This window comes from Cricetulus griseus, assembly GCF_003668045.3.
Source record: "Cricetulus griseus strain 17A/GY chromosome 1 unlocalized genomic scaffold, alternate assembly CriGri-PICRH-1.0 chr1_1, whole genome shotgun sequence".
Lineage (NCBI taxonomy): Eukaryota > Metazoa > Chordata > Mammalia > Rodentia > Cricetidae > Cricetulus > Cricetulus griseus.
The window spans coordinates 212,198,922-212,210,185 of record NW_023276807.1 but is presented as its reverse complement, the minus strand read 5'-3'; the positions used below and the strand labels follow the sequence as shown (position 1 = coordinate 212,210,185).

At 46.4% G+C, this 11,264-nt stretch overlaps 2 pseudogenes; both read left to right on the top strand.

Moving 5' to 3' along the window:
* The first annotated feature begins 4,639 nt into the window (after positions 1-4,639).
* On the top strand, positions 4,640-4,983 carry LOC100761837 (annotated as a pseudogene).
* A 3,802-nt stretch (positions 4,984-8,785) lies between these two features.
* On the top strand, positions 8,786-9,370 carry LOC100764458 (annotated as a pseudogene).
* Positions 9,371-11,264: the final 1,894 nt, after the last annotated feature.

Here is an 11,264-nt window from a genome sequence, read left to right as displayed (position 1 = left end):
CATTGAGGGCAGGAATTCGAGGCAGAGGTTACAGCCAGATAAGGGCAGGAAGTTGAGACAGACATCATGGCCAGATGTCACAGGGAAAAAAGAACAATTTGCAGTTTTTCTGAGAACAGCTCCACCACATGTGGAAGTCCCCCACGGATGCCCTGAGCACAACCCTGAGTCCTAATCCCAACGGATGCCCTGAGCATGACCACGATTCCTCCAATCAGAGAACGACTCATACCCCTAGGCTTTGTGGGTTTTGCCTTTAAAAGGAGCCCGCTTGCATTGCTCAGGGCTTCTCCTGTCTGCTTGACTGGGAAGCCCATTTGCACAAATGCTCAATAAAATTCATCTTGCTGATTGCATCTACTCGACTGGACATTGGTTTTTCGGGGTGACCACCAGGACTATTTGGTACCCTAATCTAACATTTGGGGGCTCGTCCGGGATTAGGTCGCCCCCCAGACCCAATTCCAGCACCAGTCGGAGGTAAGGTTGAGCTCGAATTTCATTGTCTGTGTCTGTCCATGTTGTTCTGGTTTCTTGGTTTGGGTTTTTGGCCCTGTACAGGACCTGTATTCAATAAGTTGGACTGGCGGGGGAGGCAGACGTGCCCTGAGACCCCCGGTCCCGCCCTGGACGAGAGTCTAAGGGTTGTCTGGAGCAGGGAAGGAGGCTTGTTTCCCCTTTTGGAGGACGCGCCGGACTCTCGGAGTCGGCTTTCCTCCTGTTTTGTACTTTCAGTTTGGTACCAGTCAGTAACCACGTGGCTTGTCTTGGTCGTCCTTTCTGTTTGTGGTCTTTATATTGGTCATTTGTTCACCTCCGCACCCATGGGACAGCAATTAACCACCCCCTTAAGCCTCACTCTAGATCATTGTTCGGAGGTCTTGGGTCGAGCCTGCAATGAGTCCGTTAAGGTCAAGAAGAAAAAGTGGCAGACCTTCTGTTCCTCTGAATGGCCCACCTTCCAGGTCTGCTGGCCTTGGGACAGAACCTTTAATCTTGATACTATCTTACAGGTCAAGGCTCGCGTTTTTCAGGCTGGTCCTCACAGACACCCTGACCAGGTGCCATACATTGTGACCTGGGAGAACTTGGCCCGAGACCCCCCTTCTTGGGTCAGACCCTTTTTGCCACCCCCCCATCCCCCCACCCACCTACCTCCTTCCCTGGGCCCTCGCCCAGCGCCACTTCCATCCCCGGTCCCCCTTCTCCCTTCTCCTTCCTCCCCCTCTGCCCCACCCTTGGCCTCTTCCCTATTTCCTCTGAACGAATCTCAGGTTCCGATCCCCAAACCCAAACCCCTTCCCATTCTCCCCAGGGACCAAGATAACCTCCTACTTCTGGACCCCCGCCTCCTTACCCTCAGGCCCCTCCCCAATGGGCCCCGACTCCCCCAGCCGCAGAACTCCCTTCCCCTGATTCCACCAGCACTGAAGATGACCCCCGGGATCCCTCCCCGCCGTCCAGCCGCTTGCGACTCCGAAGGGACAGGACGGGGACTGCAGAGGGTGTCTGGACATCACAGGCTCTCCCCCTTCGCTCAGTGGGAGATAAGTTCCAATACTGGCCCTCCTCAGCCTCCAACCTCTATAATTGGAAGACCCCAAACCCCTCCTTCTCCCAAGATCCCGAGGCCCTAACAGGACTTACTGAATCTATCCTACTCACCCATCAGCCCACCTGGGATGACTGCCAGCAGCTTCTGCAGGCACTTCTCACCACGGAGGAGAAACAGCAGGTCTTTCTCGAGGCCAGCAAGAATGTCCTTGGAGCAAATGGGAGGCCTACTCAACTCCCCAATGAGATAAAGGAGGCTTTTCCCTTGACCAGACCTGACTGGAACCACGGCTGCCGGTAGGGAGCGACTCAGTCTCTGTCGCCAGACTCTACTGACAGGTCTCAAAGGGGCTGGCAAACGCCCCATCAATTTGGCCAAGGTATGTGCTTATAGTTCAGGGCCAGGAGGAGACACCCGCAGGGTTTCTAGAAAGGATGATATAGGGCTACCGGATGTATACCCCTTTCCACCCCCTGGCTGCAGAAAGACAATCTGATGTAATCATGTCGTTCATCGGGCAGTCGGCGCCTGATATCTGTAATAAATTACAGAGGCCAGAGGGACTTCAGGGGTACACCATCCAAGACTTATTGAAGGAGGCAGAAAAGATTTTCAATAAGAAACTCCAGAAGAGAAGGAAGAAAGGTTAAGCAGGATGTAGGAGGAAAGGGGGGACAAAACAGACAAAAAGCGTAACAAGGAACTAACAAGGATCTTGGCCACTGTAGTACAGAACACAGGACAGGCTAGGGACCTAGTAGACAGAAGGAGGCCGAGAGTTGATCGGGATCAATGCGCTTATTGTAAAGCGAAAAGGGCCTCTTAACTTCAGCGGGGAAGGACATCAAAAATAAGACCGAGATTCTAGACCTTCTACAGGCTCTCTTTCTACCACAAAAGCTAAGCATTATACATTACCCAGCATGTCTCAGTCCCAAACCACAGAAGCCACGAGGTCTGGCCTGAGTGGGGGAGCGTGGACTTGGAAATTCCTAGCAACCCAATGGCGATAAAGACCAGACACACACATCTTGTCTTTAGAGAGCTCTCAGTTCCATGCTGCAAAACTGGAGTCTCTCCTTTACTCAGCATCTTCCTGGCTGCTTCTAACCATTCTTCTCTGACCCCGAGACCATTTCTCTTCCATCTCCCTAGACCCTATCAGCAGATCTCTCAACCATCTCTCCTCCTGTAGATCTCTCTGCAGATACCTCCTAACCATCAGTCCTCACTCCTGATGTAGACCTGGCCCTCTTCCCCGGGCAGGCCTATTCAAATGCTTAGTTCTGTAGAGATGGGAAACTAAGGGACTTTTCCACTGAGCCTATGCCATTCAACAGCAAATCAGCTAGCATCTGCAATACAGTGCAGACTGGAGCTCCGGAGGTTTGGACCCGGAGAAATTCTCTAATGGAATTTCACTCAGCTCCTGACACTTCTTTTCTTTGTACATTTCTTTTTTCCAAGACAGGGTCTCTGGGTAGCCTTGGCTGTCCTGGAACTCACTCTGGAGACCAGGCTGACCTCGAACTTTTTTGTATTTCTTTAAAAAATAAAATCCAAGAAATTTAAACTAAGATCAATCTTTCTTCATGGAGTGCATCAAGAACCAACCTCAGAGACAGGCATGGGGACACATACTTATAATCTCAGGACAGGAGTTCAAGACCAGTTAAATACATAGTGAGTTCCAGGCTAGCATGGGCTACATGAAATCTTGTCTCAGCATCCACACCACACCCCCAAAATATCCATCCTATCCACCAATGCTACCTACACAACTCTTGTGAGTGGTTCCCTGAAGCCTGTGAGATACAGTACATCTTTGAACTTTCTCTGGCAGACCACAGGTTCCAGATCTGGTCTCAGGCAATAAGCATTCAGGTCCTACTTACTAGCTATCAAACTTGAGTGCCTGACTGTACCTGTGAGTTTCAGTGACCTCAATTGGGAGATGGGGATTGCAGCTCTTACATTTCAAGGATTGTTGGAAAGCTTAAAATCACTTTGAGAGGAGTTAGAGAGATGGTTCATGGTTAAGAGTGCATCCTATTCACTCTTCCAGAAGACCAGAGTTTGGTTCTCAGCACTCATGTAAGGTGACTTGAAACCATGTTTAACTCCAGTTCCAGATCTGACTCCTTCTTCTTGTCTCCTTGGGTAACTGTGCTCAAATGCACACATCTGCACAGACATACACATTTACAAGTAATTTAAGACAAAATAAAATACATTTTTAAAAATCAAATGAATAAAATGCTCACTATTTCCATAGAAGGAAATAAAAATCTGATGGCTGAAACATGGCCTGAGAATTCTAAATTCATTAACTAAATCTAGCAGGATATAGACTGTATCCAATAGTTGCAGTAACCATAGGCAATAGCATTCATAGCAAATCACAGGGAGGCAGTTATAATGGAGTTCACCCTCAAGTTCTACTAGTGTGGATAGAAAAATCTAAAAACAAATTGTGTATGTATGAAGATGTAAAGTCTTTTTTCCTGTCATGATTCCCTAAACAGTTCACTGTAACAACTATTTGCTATATTGACACAGTGTGTACTGGGTAGTTTGTTGTCAACTTACACAAGCTAGAGTTGTATGAAAAGGGAGAGTCTTGATTGAGAAAATGCTTCCAGAAGATCCATCAGTAGGGCATTGTCTTAATTCCTGATTGATGGGGGGTGAGGTTCCAGCCCATTGTGGGTGGTGCCATCCCCAGGCTGGTGGTCCTGGTTTCTATAAGAAAGTAAGCTGAGCAAGCCATGAGGAGCAAGCCAGTAAGCATCACTCCTCCATGGCCTCTTCATCAGCTCCTGCCTCCAGGTTCCTGCCCTGTTTGAGGAGTTACTGTCCTGATTTCCTTCAGTGATGGACAGAGGTGTTGAAGTGTAAGCCAAATAAACCCCTTCCTCCTAAATTGCTTTTTGATCATAGTGTTTCATTGCAGCAATAGAAACCCAAACTAGCTTTTTCCTCAGCTGCCGCCAAGGTGCTCGGTTCTTCCGAGGAACCTAAGGACTCGTTGGGGTGAGGCCCTCACTTCATCTGGCGACTAGCACCGTGTCGGCAGTCTGCAACATGGCCTCTGTCTCTGAGCTCGCCTGCATCTACTCCGCCCTCATCCTTCATGACTATGAGGTGACAGTCACGGAGGATAAGATCAATGCCCTCATTAAAGCAGCTGGTGTCAATGTTGAACCTTCTGGCCTGGCCTGTTTGCAAAGGCCTTGGCCAATGTCAACATTGGAAGCCTCATCTGCAACATAGGGGCTGGTGGACCTGCTCCAGCAGCTGGAGCTGCACCAGCGGGTGGTCCTGCCCCCTCTACTGCTGCTGCCCCAGCTGAGGAGAAGAAAGTAGAAGCAAAGAAGAAGAATCTGAGGAGTCTGATGATGACATGGGCTTTGGTCTTTTTGACTAAGCCTCTTGTTAACATGTCCAATAAAAAGATGAACCTTTAGGTGTAAAAAGAAAAAAGAAACCCTAAGACACTCTATTAGATACAGTAAGTCATCTAGAGACACTTTGAAACTCATGAGAGTGTGTGTGTAGACTCCATGGAATATGCCATTTTATTCAAGGACCATGAGCACCCTTGGATTCTGATACCCACAGTGAGGGTGGGAATGTAAGGTGGGCATGTGCTCCAGAAATGATATGCCTGGGGCAGTAGAGGGTAACTAACCACCTGAAAGAACCTAGATCTAAGAAACCACCCTAGTAATTCCAATTCTGCCAGAATGTCTAGGACAGGCAGGAATGAGAGATGAGTGGGTATTCCTTGAAACCTACACAACACTTGTCTGTGACAGTGACAAGAAACAGTGTCAGCAGTAAGGGCTGAACCAACAAGAAAGACAGCAAAAACAACATGTTTCGTGGATGAGCTAGAAGGAAAGATCTAAGCTCACAGAGCTGGGTATTACACGGGAGCTTTGGCTTGATAGCAAATAGACAGTATTCAGTGACCCTGTGCACTCTCCTTACTCACACATAAACAACCTCTCTCACCCACTTTGCTGCATCCTGTTTTTTTTTATTTCCTTTACATTTCTTCTCCTTTAGCAGACATAACCTGCTCATTCCATGTTCCCACTGCACAATGCAATTGCATTCAATCCAGGGGTGTTTGCTGATGTATGGACACACAGATTGATTTAATTCGTCTGGTTTCTCATATTAAAACAAAATGCTCTTGAGTATAGATATTATGTCTAGTTTTTCTGTCATTTCCCAAGCACCATGCCCTGTGATGGCAGGCTATCTCCCCAACTGACACTCACAGATCCTTATCTCTACATACTGTAATTTATGCTGATGTAAGAAGTGATTCTAGTGTAACTGGCTATCCTTACCTCAAAAAGCTTGAAGACCTGAATCACAATGACATCATAGGAGACATCCTCGGAATAACAAGCTCAGCTGGTTATAAAGAGTCCAAACCCACAAGATAGTCATTTGTTTGTTCCCAATCAGTTACTAAAGGCAAAAGAAGCAACTAAGTCAGGAACACCAAGGTGCCATGACTAAGGCAGATATCTGGTCAACCTCTTAACCCTTGAGGAAGTGTTCAGACCTGTCTAGAAAATAGACCTCTGGTCAAAGAGCCTCTCAACCACTCTCACCCCTTCCTTATTTCTATTTTATTCTGACACTAAGGCAGCTTGAAAATAGTGAGTTCCTCATACACAGTTGTGCAGAACTTAGTGATGGGAACACTTTCTGATTTCTTTTTTCAACACCCTAGACTACACTCACCCAAACATAAGCAGTCCTGTCAATCACTCCATGTTGTTTCTTGGTGAAGTCCAGAAATAAAGACAAGATATATGTGATGATGCTGGCATAATAGAGCACAATGTTTATAGTAAAGCTCTTTAATTAGTAGAAAAAGTACACCCTAAAATAGTGATAGAAAGTTACAGTGTGCACATTCATACAACAAGGACATCTGTTCAACGATGTTCATAGCAGCACTATTTGTAATAGCCAGAAACTGGAAGCAGCCTAGATGCCCCTCAACTGAAGAATGGATAGAGAAAATGTGGTACATTTACACAATGGAGTACTACTCAGCAGAAAAAACAATGGAATCTTGAAATTTGCAGGAAAATGGATGGAACTAGAAGAAACCATTCTGAGCGAGGTAACCCAAGCACAAAAAGACAAACATGGTATTTACTCACTCATATATGGATTTTAGACATAAAGGATTACCAGCCTACAATCCACACTGCCAGAGAAGCTAGTAAACAAAATGGACACTAGGGAAATATCTGGAGATCTACAAAGATGACAGCAGCTAACAATCTAAGCAACAGAGGAGAGGCTACCTTAAATGCCCTCCCCTGATAATGAGATTGATGACTGACTTATATGCCACCCGATAGCCCTCATCCAGCAGCTGGTGGAAGTAGAAGCAGACACCCACAACTAATCACTGAACTGAACTGGAATCCAGACACAGAGAAGGACGAGTGAAGAGCAAAGGGTTCCAGACCAGGCTGGTGAAACCCACAGAAACAGCTGACCTGAACATGGGGGAACTCTTGCTCCCCAGACTGATAGCTGAGATACCAGCATGGGACTGATCCAGACCCCAGGAACATGGGATTCTGTGAGGAAATCTCAGAAATCTACAGGACCTCCTGTAGTAGTTTAGTACTTATCCCTAGCATAGGTGTGGATTTTGGGAGCCCATTCCACATAGAGGAATACTCCCTGAGCCAAGACACACGGGGGGGGGGGGGGCCTAGGCCTTATCCCAAAGGATACAATAGACTCTGATGACACCCTATGGAAGGTCTCACCCTCCAGGGGAATCAGAAAGGGTATGTGATAGGTAGGGTTTTAGTTGGGGGGGGGTAGGGGAGGACGGGAGGGACAATGGAACTGGGATTGTCATGTAAAACAATCTTATTTCTAATTCAAATTAAAAATCTGCAAAAAAATAAATAAAACACACACGCACAAAGTTACAGTATGAACACATTATCAAGTATTCTGGGCTGCATCTGATTGCATAGCTATCCTTTCATATGACTGGCAGTTCAGGAGGTTTGTTCACACAACCATCTGCACAAACACTTAGTGAGCTATGATATCAGGACAGCTATGACATCAGGAAGCAATGGGAGTTTTTCAGCTTCAATATTGTTAAGCTAACACCATTGTATGTCAGGCCAGTTACTGGTGAAACAGTCAGATTGACTGTGTTCTGCCCTGGGGACCCACAGTATTTTGTGTGTGTGTGTGTGTGTGTGTGTGTGTGTGTGTGTGTGTGTGTGTGTGTGTGTGTTACACACATAATAAAACAGCATGGCTAAATCCTGTGATATCAATAATGTCATTAAATATAAATGGGCAGAAAATTTAATTCAAGGAAAGGCTAAGAAGGCTTGGTGGGAGAAGCAAGACCCAAGTATACTCTGTTCATAAGAGATGTAAGCATAGACAGAAGTCAAAAGGATGGGGAAAGATGAAGACATACAATGCAAATACTAATTACATGAAGGCCAGAGTGGCTGTGTTAGTGTAAGAAAAAAATAGACTTGAAGACAAGTAATCTCTGAGGTAAAGAAATACATTTATTCAGATCAATATAGCACAAGTGATGAAAAGTTCAATATACCACAGGTGGGTACCAAATGTGCATGTGCCTTAAGCCAGGGCTAGAAGATACATGGAGTAAACCTCACAGAACTAACAGGAAGAACAGATAGAGCCGTAACTGTGGATAGATGGCAACAACATTCTCTCATTAGCTGACTGAGCATCTAGAAGGAAAATTTTGATAAGGGAATAGAAGACCAAATAACATCCTCTGACTCTTTGACAGTCCCAGAACCCAAATGTGAAATCTGCATTATTTCTAAGAAAGCATGACTATTTGCCAAGGTTGGCCTTGGGTGGGATCTGCAAACATGGCTCAATAAATTTCAAAAGACATAAGTCCTGTATGATATATTCTATGACCAAACAATTAAATTACAAATAAATTTAACAATAAGATATAGGTAAAAAGTTGAGCTCAAGGGTACAGAGGAGCTGAGGCAGGAGGCCGTGTGGGAGGAAAGAAGCTCCTTACAGTCTAATCCTTGCATCCCCAGCTGCTGCAGTGCCCTGTGAAGAGGCCAGCTGGATGGGCTGCTGAGCCCAAGACAGGGACCATGTGGAGCTCTCTGGCCACTGAAGGCAACTGCCAGGATCAGGACGGTCTGCTTCATGCATGATGTCAAGCCTGAGGACCCCCCATGTTCCTGATGGACTCCTTCATAATTCACCACCAGTATATGAACCACATGTTGTCAGGTAGCTTTGGTTGTACCCCTTCCTTAACATCACAGATGGTGACATGCCAGCAACCAGGCCTGTCAGCAGCACAATGCAGGCTGGAGCTGGCTCTTCCTTCCGGGTGCTGGGAATGTCTGGTGGCTTCATGTACATGTTTAGAATGATGAGTAACACAATTGGAAACATGGAACCCATGGCCACTGGAGGCAGCTGCCAGACCTTTCCTTTCTCCACTGTCATCTCCTAAACCAACACTGGGGATGGTGCCCTCAAGATTTACCAGGAGACCTCTGAGATATGCTCTGCCCCAGGTGGAATCTGGGAGAAACAGAAGACTATCTGCGAATCAAGCAGTGGTCTAGAGCAGGTATCCTTTGGGCATCGTGTTCAAGACCTCAAGGTCTCCCAAAGCCACTGCACAGGGGCCAGAAAGAACGGCAGGACTACACCAACCTGGATGAAAGTGAGGCAGCAGCATTTGATGATGAGCAGCAGCCGTGTCCTCCAGAATTTTAACAGCATGAGGCATCTTGGGTGGGAGATGAATGGCTGTGGGGCCTCCCCGTTTGCTATCCAGGGACCTGAGGACTCCCACTCCTAATGGTCCGGTTGTTATGACTGGTGAAGGCCCCAGATTCTTGGCCTCTCTTGTACAGTCCGAGAGGGTGAGAAATAATCCTTGAAATAATGTTGTGCTTTCCAACTTCCATCCCAATTTAATATTAAATTAATAGGCAAACTGGCCCTCACTTCTCCCTGGTGATCTCAGGGATAACCTTACGCTACTTTTTCTGTCTTTTATCCCCTCACTATGATGAGCCTACCTGTTAGTATTCAGGCATCTGTACTGGCCTATCCCTGGGGTTCTGACAGGATACACCCTCAGCTGCAGCCACTAAGAGCACCACCTGTGCATATTCACTATGTTCCTTTTTAAAAGGAACCTCCCGCCCTTCTCTGTCTCTTTCTTTCTATATTCCTCCCTCCTCTCTCCCTCCCTTCCTCCCCCCTCCCCCTTTCCTTTCTCTCTCCTGCTGCTCCTATCTCCAGAGGCCCATCTCCCCCTCCCCTTTCCCCCTTTTATGATCTTTTTCCCTAACAAAAAACCCCTCTGCTTGAACCCTGCCCCACAGCGTCTTTCTCTGACGAACCACTTTTCTTAAATTACAAACACTACCCATCTTGTATCCACTAACTTGAGGTTTCATTTTTCTGCTCCATCTCCAAGCGGCCTCATCTCCCCCTGAGCCCATGCCACACACTGAAAGGTTTGGGGTTAGGATCTCCATGCCTCAGCTCTTCCGAACCCTTGCCCACCTCTTCCACAGAGCCCCAGCGCAGATGCCACAGTCCTGTCAGGGCTGTGGAGGGAGTGGACTAGTTCCCAACTCTTTGTCCCTTCTCCCACCCCTGCATCACAAACATCACTTTCCAACACTCTTCTCTGCCTTTATAAAAACAAATGATTTGTGCAACTTGTAACTAGGTGTTTATGGAATAAAGGAGAATGGGGAAAAAGAAGATATAGGTAGAAATCTCCCCCAATGAGCAAGTTAAACAATATGTACTTAAGTTACCCATGGGTCAAAGGCCTTGCCAGACAACTTAGAAACTAGTTTTAACCTAATCATAGTGGAGATTGACGATGAAAATCATGAAATAAAGCTAAAATAATATTTAGGTTCCAAGTTTTATAATTTTCAATGTGTATATTAGAAAGATTGCTTTAAAAACTCAAATACACAATCACAGATCCCACTTAACCCCAACGCCACCACTATTAGTTTTCAAGATCGAAAATACTCAACCTGATTAAATTCTGCTTCAAGCAAGCTTATGCATCAAGCACAGGACCCAAAGCCCTCTCCAGCCCCGCAAAGAAGCAGCATTTTATGCCCTTGTTCTTAGAATGAATGAATGGATAGCTTAACATAGCTGAGTCCAAATATGCAGGCAAAGCAACCCCGGGCAGCAACATACACAGGTTCAAACCCCTGGGGTCAGAGAGGAAGGAGACAGGGAAACAGAAGGGAACTGGCTGGGAAGTGTGTGTGTGTGTGTGTGTGTGTGTGTGTGTGTGTGTGTGTGTGTGTGTGGCTTTCCAGGCACAACCAATAAGTAGCTGCAGAAATAAATGAACCATCCTGATCCCTGAGCTGCTTCTTTGAAATAAAACTGTCTCCTTCTTCTTAATCCAAGGGTCCTCAACTAAGTCCGTGTGAAAGTCCTTTATGTATTACATATTCTTGGGTAATTTGAGCATACCAGAGATGTCCTGTCATACTCCACCACTTAACCGAAGGAAAGCCACCCAGGCTGTCAGCCACGTGGAGACCTGGCCTCAGCAAACCACATTCTTTGTCTTCCTGTTATTCCTGCCAACATGATGGTGTTTGATTGACTTTCCTTA